Source organism: Trachemys scripta, chromosome 1 (genome assembly GCF_013100865.1).
Source record: "Trachemys scripta elegans isolate TJP31775 chromosome 1, CAS_Tse_1.0, whole genome shotgun sequence".
Classification (NCBI taxonomy): domain Eukaryota; kingdom Metazoa; phylum Chordata; order Testudines; family Emydidae; genus Trachemys; species Trachemys scripta.
The window spans coordinates 202,907,133-202,919,323 of record NC_048298.1 but is presented as its reverse complement, the minus strand read 5'-3'; the positions used below and the strand labels follow the sequence as shown (position 1 = coordinate 202,919,323).

The 12,191-nt window shown below is 43.4% G+C and overlaps 1 long non-coding RNA gene across 1 annotated transcript; it reads left to right on the top strand.

Moving 5' to 3' along the window:
* The first annotated feature begins 3,050 nt into the window (after positions 1 to 3,050).
* On the top strand, positions 3,051 to 11,491 carry LOC117868685. The gene is made up of 4 exons (XR_004643695.1): positions 3,051 to 3,161; positions 4,005 to 4,051; positions 9,068 to 9,167; positions 11,042 to 11,491. It is a non-coding gene; the product is annotated as an uncharacterized LOC117868685 (long non-coding RNA).
* Positions 11,492 to 12,191: the final 700 nt, after the last annotated feature.

Sequence of the window (12,191 nt, the reverse complement as noted above, 5' to 3'; positions counted from 1 at the left end):
CTGGAGCCTGGAGGCACACTCAGGAATGGCTCTGGCAGAGAAAGATACTGGTGGCCTCCCCGTCCTGCCCCAAGCGTGGCTCTTCCTCCCCCGCCCTGCCCCACTCACCCACACCTCCAGAGCCCTGCTCAACTGGCAGAGGGTGCGAGGTGGAGAGAGCAGCAAGTGTTGGTTGGAAGAAAAACAAGGATTGGGGCCACGAGGCTCTTGGCGATGGAGGTGGAGGTGGGGTCACCACCGAGGATAGCATCCAGCTCCTTATAGAACCGGCAGGTCTTAGGTGAAGCACTGGAGGTGGCGGAAAGAGGACCTAACCTGGAGGATGACATTATTGATGAAAAGGTGGAGTTAGATGAGGATGTGGAGCTCCCAGCAGGGTCGCCTGGTTGAAAATGTTTATTTCTAGGCAGCCAATAACTGTACTATCCTGTACCATTTGTTTTAATAGATAAACAGAACAATCATATTCTGCTCCATATCTTAATGCATGACATAAATCATATTAACAACTGAACGATACCTTATTGGCAGTAAAATTAATATTAATGTCTGAATAGTGCTTTGAACATGTAAATCACAACATAATTGCTAATTATTAGTACAAAGTAAACTTCTGGTTTAAGGTTTGGACCAACTCCAAATATTAGTTCTTATTATTTTATTTTGGTTTGTTGTAAGGTTTATTGTACTCACTCACATAAATCCCGACTCCAAATTATAATCCAGAAGATGCCAGTAAATGAGAAAGTCAGAAGAAATGTAAGAAAAATTTCTTAAGGAAAATACAGTTATTTCAAGTGGCGTAATCCCCAGAAGTCTCCCCAAATTACTATAGAAATCTAAGGTACAGTCTTGGATGCACTTCACATGAAATAACAGATCATGAGAGGATGTTTGTTTGTTTGTGACCAACATAGATTTTGGAGTTTTTGGAGTGAACCCAGTTATTCATCATGTATTCATTCAGAGATGACAAATCTCTGGCTTTGTCTACACTACAGACCTTACAGCAGCACGCTATACCGCTGCAATTGCGCCTCTGTAAGGTCTGCCATGTAGCCGCTTTTCGGGGGAAGAGGTGGGGCAGGAGCAGGGCTTCGGTGGTCCTGTTACCAGCAATTAGAAAGGTGGCAACCCTACTGATGGAGCTGCTCAGGTGTAATGATGGTAGGAAATGCTGAGAAGAAAACAGAGTTTTAGACACAGCCTCTCCATGTAAAGAATAAATGGACACAAATCAGACATCAAGAATTGTAACATTCAAAAACCAGTAGGAGAGTACTTCAGTATCCCTGGACACTCAATAACAGACTTAAAAGTGGCAATTCTTCAACAAAAAAACTTCAAAAACAGACTTCAATGAGAAACTGCAGAACTGGAATTAATTTGCAAACTGGACACTATCAAATTAGGCCTGAATAAAGACTGGGAGTGGATGGGTCACTACGAAAGTAATTTTCCCTCTGATGATACTCACACCTTCTTGTCAGCTGTTGGAAATTGGCGATGTCACCCTTGATTGCATTGGCCTTGTTAGCACTACAAAAGTAATCAACTGTTGAGAATAGGCCACTTCCACCTTAATTGAATTGGCCTTGTTAGCAGTGACTCCCCACTTGGTAAGGCAACTCCCATCTTTTCATGTGCTGTAATATATATACTGCTTACTGTATTTTTCACTCCATGCATCTGATGAAGTGGCCCACAAAAGCTTATGCCCAAATAAATTTGTTAGTCTCTAGGGTGCCACAAGGACTCCTCGTTGTTTTTGCTGATACAGACTAACACAGCTACCACTGTGAAATTAATTCAATAGGTGGCTCGTTCCCCATTCACAATTCTGATTTGAGATTAGTCAGCTACTTTAACTCCATTTAATATGGACCACATTGATTTAGCACAAAACACTTGACCTCAGATTCGGCTTCCCATCTTTTAGAGCTGTTGTTCCATTTTCCTTGAAAGACCAAATAAGAAATATATTAAACCCTATATGAGATTAGCTGCCTTGATGCAGAATGTACAAATGAACATTAACATAAGACAATAGCAGCATCTTTGACTCAAAGATGCTGCTATTGTCTTATGTTAATGTTCATTTGTACATTCTGCGTCAAGGCAGCGGGTCAAAAATATCCATTATATGGATTTTTTTTTTTTGTATTACAACCTCATAACCCACTGTTCAAATGTTATGAAATATAATGTTTCTCATTGTATTCTTTTATGAAGTCAGGAATCTTTCAATAAAAGAGCCTCATTCTAAAGCTGTTAGCACCCTATTATGTTATTGCCACTGGTATGTATGTGTTCTCCAGCTGCAAAAAGGGAATAATGTAGAATCGCTAGAGTTATTGTACTTACAGCACTGTACAAGCAAGATGTAATTGGAGCATTAAAATGAATGCTCCATATGGTGAAGGACAGTCTGTACGTTAGGATATTAAGAACTGGTAACAGTGAGGATTACTTAAAAAAGACTAAAATTAAATGTGTATTTTTCTCTATTGTGCTGCATCTGGTTTCTGTCAGAATGAATCTTGTTGATCTTGGTTTCAAGGTTTCCATTCTGTGAGCTTTTAAACCAAGGTCAAGCAGTAGGCAGCACTGAGACCTTGAAGGTGTTATTGACTAGGAATATATAAGCTTTATAGCTACAACACTAATTATTTATCATTCATAGAAAGAAATATAGGTAGGCAAAATGTTATAGTTATACAGATTTTTCTATAGCTGTATACACACCAGCATGTCAATAGACAGACGATAAAGATTATGTGAACATATGTGAGCATACACATGTTTATATAAATACATGTGTGTATATCTAGAGAGAGAGAGAGGTGCATATATAAAAAAACTCAATGTGAAATTATAATATGTGCGTATCCCACTAGAGTTATAGGGCTCTGTCATACTCAGGCCCATTTACATTGCTCTGATGCATAAAATGGTCTTTGAGTCAATGGATTTCCTACACCCCTGCGGCCTAGAGCTGGCCAGGCAGCTTTAATCAAGCCCCTCAGCTTCCCAAGGGTAGGAGTTGTGTCTGGAACACTGTGGTGCTCTGCTTATCCCCTACTTCCAAAGCCCCTAGGAAGTCATGAGAAGTGGAGCATCAGACCGTTCCTGAGACTGCTTTAACCTTCATGGGGGAGGAGGTGAGTCTGCTCTCACAAACACCCCACAATAAAGGCAGCATTTTGCCCCATCTCCAGCCCTCCATTGCTGTGCTGCGCATGGGAACAGAGATACTGAAATTGGGCTATTTGTGACATTGTAGCTGCATGAGTAATGAGACTTGAAGCAGCCTCCTGAGCTGATTTTGTTTCTGTTAATACAGTATGTGTTTGACATTGCAGCCTTCATATATTATGTCCGAGCTGAAGTATAATTACAAAACAAAAACAACTTTAATAACATGTTTTATCAGAAATGGTTTCTGAGAGCTCCACAGGGAATGTGTCTAATCTAGGCGTTTTCTCTGCAGGCATTCTCTTTTTATGCACCAGCAAAGTCTGCAGTGGAAATGAGACTTCTAGGCTGGTATTCCTAGCGGGGGAGGGGGGTGGAGGGGGGGAGGGGGGGGGACCCAACCACAACCAGGTTTTATTAGTCAGAAGGCAAATGGATTTATATGGGGTTTACAATACTATCCAAACTGATCAATAATTGCGTTAATATCTTTCACTGGCCTTTAAGAGTAGCCATGTGATGTTTGAGGTGCTGTAAGTGGTTGGAATTTTCTGAATAACACTTCCAACATTGTTGGCACATTGTTATGAATGTAAGGTCAGCATACTCCTGTATCAGAATGTTAATACTTCAGATGAATTAGGTTTGTAAGGATTACCTTAGTTTTGGAGATCTTACGCCAGGCCTTTCTGTGGATTTGATTTCGTTCTGAACATCTCCTAAAGCATGTCTTGTTTCATGTTTTGTTTTGTCTGTCAATTAGAGCAAATGCATTCCCCTCTTTTGACAGCTTTAATATCATCCCACAGGCTAATCATGGGTCAAGGTTGCTGCTTTCTGAAAAAGCCAGTGAGAGGTAATTCTATTTCTTGTCAAAAGGATCCATAATTATGTGGTATTGCCTCTTTCATTCCCTTTCTATGGGACTATCATTAGTGCTATCTCCTGCTCTCTCTCTAGTGAGCTCTTTCTCTCCCCTCAGCCCCTGTAGACCCCACTCTCTTTTCCAGGGTCCTCTTTCTCCCCTCTAAATGCCTCCATCTCTGTCCTTTCTATCCAAGAATAAATTAAATTATTATTATTTCAGGTTTGTACCATTTGAAAGCTAGATTTTCTTTGTTTATTGTATGTCAAATTTAACAAAAGCTTAATTAAGTTATCCCTTTTGCATCTTCTTCTAATCCCACTGAAGTAAATGGGAGTTTTGCCATTGGCTTCAGTGAAAGAAAAATAAATCTGGTCCTATGTTACAACAATCTAATCTATAGGTATGTATTACTCCAGTATAAGTGATCCACAGAATCACTTAACTATGCACCTACAGGCAGTAATTAGGCATCTAAATACAGGGCTGGCTCTAACTTTTTTGCTGCCCCAGGCAAAAAAGAAGAGCACCGCCCCACAGTAACAACCCCCCCCAGAGCGCCGCGCCGCCCCAACCCCCGGAGCGCCGCACCGGCCGGCCAAACCCCCGCGCCCCCCCCCCCGAGTGCCACACCGGGCCGGCCGGGCTGCCCAAACCCCCGGCACGCCACGCCGCACCAGCCAAACCCCCGCCCCAGTGCTTCACCGCCCTGCCCAAATCCCCGGAGCGCCGCGCCGGCTAAACCCCCGCCCCCTGAGCGCCGCGCCAGGCCACGCCGCCCAAACCCCGAGTGCCACGCCGTGCCACCTAAACCCCCGGAGCACCGCGCTGCACCACCCAAACCCCCGCCCTTCCCAGCGCCGCGCGGCCGAAGCCCCCGCCCCCCCCAGCGCTGCGCCACCGAAGCAAAAAAAAAAAAACCTCAAGCGCTGCCCCGCGAACAAAAACAAAAACACCACAAGCGCCCCCTGCCACCCCAACATTGGCCACTCCTTATAAAGTGCCGCCCCAAGCACATGCTTGGTCGGCTGGTGCCTGGAGCCGTCTAAATGGGTCCCTGTCTAATGGGTACTGCAGCACAGTTAAATGCAGGTGCAAAATTACACCCGCATATCAGAGGGTAGGTTGGGGCCAGGCTAAAAATTAGTTATATCCTTCTATATACTTGGTCTATGCTGAATAAATAAGTATTTTGCCAATGATAAGTTATATCGCACAGCATTCTGAGCATTTCTTAGTGAAGAAAAACAATGATACTGTAGATCCTTTATGAAGAATGTGATTTCTTTAATGGGTTCAATCAGATAGTCTTTTAATATAGTGTTTGGCATTTAATTTCCTTTACTGCAAAGCTATTTCATAATTTGATACTGATTTGGGGGGCACCTCTTTTTTGACTGAGAAAAGGCCATTTATTCCTACTCTCTGTTTCCAAAGGCCTTGTTGGAGCTTCACAGACAAGATTTTAAAGCCTCAAATGTTCAAAAATAATCTACTCAAATGGTAATCATGGCATCATAGAAATGTAGGGCTGGAAGGGACCTCAAGAGGTCATCTAGTAGTCCATCCCCACATGCTTAGGCAAGAAGAAGTAAAACCAGACCATCCCTGACAGGTAGTTGTCTAACCTGTTCTTAAAAAACATGCACTAATGGGGGATTCCAAAACCTCCCTTGGTAACTTATCAAGTACATAACTACTCTCATAAAGTTTTTCCTAATATCTAACCTAAATGTCCCTTGCTGCAAACTAAGCTGATTACTGTTTTTCCTACACTCTGTGAAGATGGAGAATAATTGCTAACCATCCTCTTTATAATAACCTTTCACATATGTGAATACTATTATCATGTCTCCCCCTCCCCCCAGCCTTTTTTCTCTCTAGACTAAACATGCCCAAGTCTTTCAACCTGTCTCCATATATCAGATTGTCTATTGGTTATTGTTGTTGTTCATCTCTGGACTCTCTCCAATTTGTCAATCTTTCCTGAAGTGTGGCACCCAGAATTGGATGCAGTACTCCAGCTAAGGCCTCATCAGTGCCCAAGTAGAGTGGAACAATTACCTTCCATGTCTTACATATAACATTCCTGTTAATATGTCCCAGAATGATATTTGCCTTTTTTGCAATGACATCACACTGTTCACTCATTCAATTTATGATCCACTATCACCCCAGATCCTTGCAATATACATATCTACAGTTTTTTCTACTCCGGGCATACACTGTGGAGGAACTAAATGACACAAGTAAAAGAGACTAGGAAATTTCTAACAATGAGTATTTAAATAAGCCTCTGTGAAACTGAGGACATTATTTTCACATTTTCCATAATTTTGTTTTCCCCATGATTTCACCCATGACATTTTATATATTCATGACATTTTCCAAAAACATGCAAATTTTGCACTTTCCCATGCTTTTATACTGAAAATCATTTTGCTCAATAATGTGCTTGCTTTCTCTGAAAATGATTTCTTTTTTACTACAAAATATTGCAAAAACCAGGACCAATTTTGAATTCACAATTAAATGTGAAAAGGCTCAAGTGTTGGGATCCTGAATTTTGCTGTGAATATTTCACCCCCTGAAGTATTTGTATTCACTAATACAATTCACTGACTTCCCCACTCATCTCCTGTCGTAACACAATGTGTACCAGCAAACTCAAGGCTTTATCAGGATCCAGATCCACCAACATTTCAGAGCCCCAAGATACACTTTTCCTCCTAGCACCTTCTCTTCCTCCCAGCCACTTGTAAAGCCTATCTTTTTCACACTTCTTGCTGGTTCTCTGAAGTAAGGCACCCCAAAGAAACCAAGCCTACCCCAGCTGTCAGGCAGCACCGTTCATTTGTGCTCTCTTCTTTCTGATCCACATCTGCTGCTCTCCTTCTTTGATCCACTGCTGTCCTGGGTCCTTTCTGACTGCAAAGCCTGGATTTTAATAGTCCATTTGTTCCTCCTTAATTCTCCAATCAACAAATCCCTGGAATTATCACTGTTTCTAAATGTAGAGCACCAGCTCTTCTTGTTTCTTCCTTTTCACACCGTAAAATGTATCCCCTTTATTACTAAAACATGAAAATATTTATTATCAGAATGTACTCCCATTACTGTTTTGCTGATTAATACAGTCTCTGGGGCAGTGGCATGTGAAATATTGCTTGTAGTATCTCAGAGCAGAAGCAAATCTGCTCTTAAAGCATTCTTTTCAGAGTTTAACAAAAAGAACAAAAATAAATAAGGTCTGTTCCTTGCCAAGATCTGCCTGTTTTAAACTTTTCAATAGTACAAATCATTATTAATGAAGCGCTTACCATTACACTCCCAATAGCATGGTATAAAAGTTACTGCAGTCATCCAAAGGATAAGAAGAAACACAGCAGATAACTTCTGGAGGGGAAAGATTTATGGTCTTTATGGGTTCAAGTTTACATGACAATAAAGGAATGGGGGATGTGTTATCTCTTGAAAGCTTTTGGGGGAGAAATGTGAAAGAAAATGGGATTTTGATTTTCAAATTAATGGGAAAGCAACCAGAGATCAAGGTCTCAGCAGTGGGGAAGTACAGCTCCTATCATCAGCTGTTTGTTTGTTTTTTTTTAATATAAAATTGTGAAATAAAGCTGTATGACATGGAGATTTACATTACAATGGTGACTAAAGTAAATGATGTAATGTAAATCTCCATGGTATACAGTTTTATCTAAAAATAACTGAGGAGGAGCTGCACTGTTGATACCTTGGTCTCTGGCTGCTTTCCATTAATTTGAAAAACAAAATCCCATTTCCTTTGTATTTACTTTATATTAAGCATATACAACAACATATTATTGTGTCCGCTCTGCACTGATCAGTCTGTACACCCATGAGTGATGTGGGATGTGAGAGGAGTCCATATGAGCAGTGTCCAGAAAAAAGGGCCTGATCCATTCCATTGAAACTAGTGGCATCTTTCCATTGACTTCAATATATGTTGGATCAAGCCCAAAGATGGGGGAGAGAAGTTTCCTTATGAGACTGGCTACTCAGTATCATAAGAAGAGTGGGACTGATCGGTCAAGGCTGTTCTGTAATGGGAACTGAGTTTATGCCAGGTCCTGGCAAAAGGGGAATGGGAGAACTCTTTTGCAATAACAGTATTCAGTGTTTGTCAGCCTAGGACAGAAGAATGTGGAAAGGAGGGAGGGAGGAAGGGGTTAGCAAAAACAAAACAAACAAATGGAAATTTCAATGCCACATTTCTCCTGCAACTGTTTTTTAACAGAAAAAGGAGGAGGAGGTCATTTTTGGTTTTGATTCATAGGGCGTGTGATTGGAAGTACAGCAAGGCTTTTTATAACAACCCAAACCCTCCCACAAGGGTTTGCACAGTTTAGCCAAGTGAACACAGAATCAGTTAATAGGCATCAGAAGTCAGAAATTCTATCGAGGGCATCAGGCTATGTTGCTCCCTGGAGAAATATGCTGAACAGAGGGAAGAGACAACAGTTCTGCCGTATTAAAAATAGGCACATGTTCCAAAATTCAGCATGTCAGCTTATTAAAGGAAACATTTATTCTCCTAATTCAATGCAGCAAGTTAATCAATCATTTGTTACTTAAAAAGAAGATTATAGTGTTAGACCTGTTCATTTTCCTTTGCTTAATTTGCTTGACAGAGTGTGGTTTGGGGATTATTTTCCCCAGATACATTTGCAACAGCTCTGGGCAAATGCACCTGTATTCTCCGTCAAGGGTCCCTCGAGAGCACAAACTCTTAGGTTTCTGGCTCCCAGCTGTCACCTCTCTTGGGTGGAGATCTGCGTCTCTCTCCCTCCTGACCAGGGTATTTCCAGGCTGAACAGTTCCCTGCCTACACTGTATTATTCCCAGCATGCCAGACTGCCTAACTAGGCCAGTGTCTGTGCTTTGCCTTCTCTTCAAAGGATATGAACAGCTGCAATTGCCAGCAGTAATAGGTTACCACACAGCCCTTTCTGAGCATGCACATTTACTCTTCAGGTGAAAGCATTACAGAGAAAACATATATTAAAACCAATACAAGAACCTACACGTGTTAATGAGCTTACGAGAGATCATCCCAACTCCACCAATGGCTCTGGTAAGTGATCAGTCCTTCAAATCCCACATGAGGGTTTTTCTGTGGTTACAAGTTCATAGCGGCTTTAGCTCAGAACAAGAACCCCCCTGAATGGGTTAGGGCTGGTCTACACTGAAAAGTGTATCGGCATAGCTATGCGTCTCAGGGGTATGAAAAATCCTCTCTCTGGAGAGACATAGCGAAGCCAAACTAACCCCCTGTGTAGACAGTGCTAAGTCAATGGAAGAATTCTTCTGTCAACCTAGCTACCGCCTCTTGGGGAGGTGCCACTGTAGCAGTTTAAGAGCTTGTCTACATTACACAGTTAAGACGACATAAGACAGCTAAAGTCGACCTAACTGTGGAGGTGTACACACTGCTATGCTCTTCCCACTGATTTAACTCTCCTGCTGCACTGACATCATAAAACCACCTCAATGAGAGGCATAGCGTTTAGGGCGATGTACTTAGAGTGACGCAATGTCAGTGTACACGCTGCATTGCTTACGTCACCCTAAGTGGCCTCCAGGAGGTATCCCACAATGTCCATCATGGCCACTTGGGTCACCAGTTTGAACTCTGCTGCCCTGAAGCCAGGTACACAGGCATGCGCTCCTCTCCCTTTAAAGCCCTGAGAATTTTTGAAATTCCTCTTCCTGTTTGCTTGGCATGGACAGCTCATATTGCATCTTCCCAGCTGACCATACCAGCTCCCCGCAGAAAACACACTCCTGCCTGGAGCACACCAGAGTTGGTGGATCTGTGGGATCTGTGGAGAGAAGAGGCTGTGCAGTCCCAGCTCCTCTCCAGCCACAGGAACTATGATACCTACAGACAGATTGCTCGTGGCATGGAGGCGAAGGGGCACGAAAGGGACCACACAGCAGTATCATGCTAAGATCAAGGAGCTATGACAGATGTACCAGATGGCAAGGGAGGCCAATCGTAGGTCTGGTGAGTCACCAAAGACATGCAGCTTCTACAAGGAGCTGCAAGCCATCCTCGGCAGCAACACCACCTCCATCTCCAAGAGCCCTGTGGATACTTTGCGGGGGGCTGGAGACAGTGGCCAGTGACCTGAACCCCAAGGACAACATGGTGAATGAGGAAATGGAGTTGGAGGATGATGAGAGGCAAGCGACAGGGATGTGTGGTTGCATGGTGAGCCAGGACCTCTTTTTAACTCTGGAGGGGGCTAGCCAGTCCCAGCTCTCCAGCTCTGGTGCATCTGATGCAGGAGAGGGAAGCTCCGGAAAGTACTCCTTGTGCTTTGATGCTGCAGGGAGGTAGTGCTCTGCTTTTTTTTAATCAGGGTAGAAGAGATACTGAAATAACCAACAAATGTTTGTATCTGCTTCTCATTCCTCTGTGCAACTAGGCAGAGGGGGGCCTGCAGAAAAGTTTGTTTATGCACACTGGGATGTCATGGGAATCCTCCATGGGGATCTTTAGCAAACTTTCTGGGAGGTACTCTGCAATCCTCTGCCAAAGGTTTCTTGGGAGGGCTGCCTTGTTTCTTCCACCCTGATAAGAACTTTGTTGCATCAATAGGCAATTACTTCTGCAGGCACCATAGCAGCACATAGGTGAGCAGCATATAGACCCGGTCTGCAGCGCAAGCATGCGGGAACTGCACCCTTGCATCCTTGGTTACCTGAGGAGTGCGATATCAGCTGCTATTACCCCTGCCTGTGGAAAACAGTGCCAGTATTCAGAATAGTGTCCCTAGGTCCATATTGCCCTTCCCCCCTCCCGGGCCAAACTCACTGTGGCTGGAGCTCTCGCCATGCTGTGTGCCTGCCAAGGGAAAGTGAGAAAGTGGTGTCTCTAACTTGTTTGGATCAAGGCTGTGAGCGCACTCACAATAGTTCCTCTATTTTTTTTAACATCTGCAGATGTGCCCTTGAGGGTCTCCTCTTGCACACTGGCTGAGCGGCTCCATCTGGTAAGGAAATGAAACAGGACGAGTAAGGAAGACATGTTCTGAGAAGTGCTGCGATCCTCTGATGCTTTGGATTGCAAGCAGAAAGCATGGCGAGAGGCTATCAATGAGAAACTGTGAATGGAGAGCCAGGAGAGGAAACAGGGGCAGGAGCGGATGATAAAGCTGCTCCAGGACCAAACAGACATGCTGAGGTCCCTGATTGAACTTCAGGCAGAACACATGTGCTTGCCTCCCCCTGCAGCCCATACAAAACTGTCTTCCAAGCCCTCCCCATACTCCCACACACACATTCCTCACGTGTTCTTAGGCCATCGTAGTACCCCCTGCACTCCACCCCAAGGGACATGTTTCACAATGACAGTTGTGACATACACCCAGCTGTGAGAGCCTTGTTGGCAAATGTGCTCTTCCTTTTCATGTTTATTGCAGAACATAGAAATGTTTGCATCAATTTTTAGTAAAAATGTACTTACGGAAAGAGAATGAATCTTTATTTGCCCCCTACATATGGTGGTTGCTGCTGAAATTCATACACAGTGGTAATCAGTGCATTTGCATTGTAAACTTAACACACACATGGCAATCATTACAAGGTTCATACTTCGGTGCAAGAAAACAATGCCTGGCTCAATGCGTTAAAGAAATCCACATTACTGTGGTTCATTGTCAAAATGTTCCTTTAAAGCCTCCCTGATTCAAATAGCTCCCCAGAGAGCCCCTATAACTATCCTGGTAACTGATTGCTCAAAAGCAGCAGCCAGCCAATCCACCTCAACACTCCACTGCTGCAGAAACTTCTCCCCCTTAGCTTCACAAATGTTATGCAGAGCACAGCAGGCTGTTAAGACCATGAGATCACTGAGGTCTAACCTGCCAAAAAAGCAGCACCAGCAACCCTTTAGGTGACCAAGGGCACATTCAATTGTCATTCTGCACCTGCTGAGCCTGTTGTTGAAGCGCTCCTTGCTGTAGTCAAGGTTACCAGTGTAATGTTTCATGAGCCATGGGAGTAAGGGGTAGGATGGGTCTCCAAGGATCACTATTGACATTTCCACATCCCCAATTGGAATCTTCTGGTCTGGAAAGAAAGTCCCTGCTTG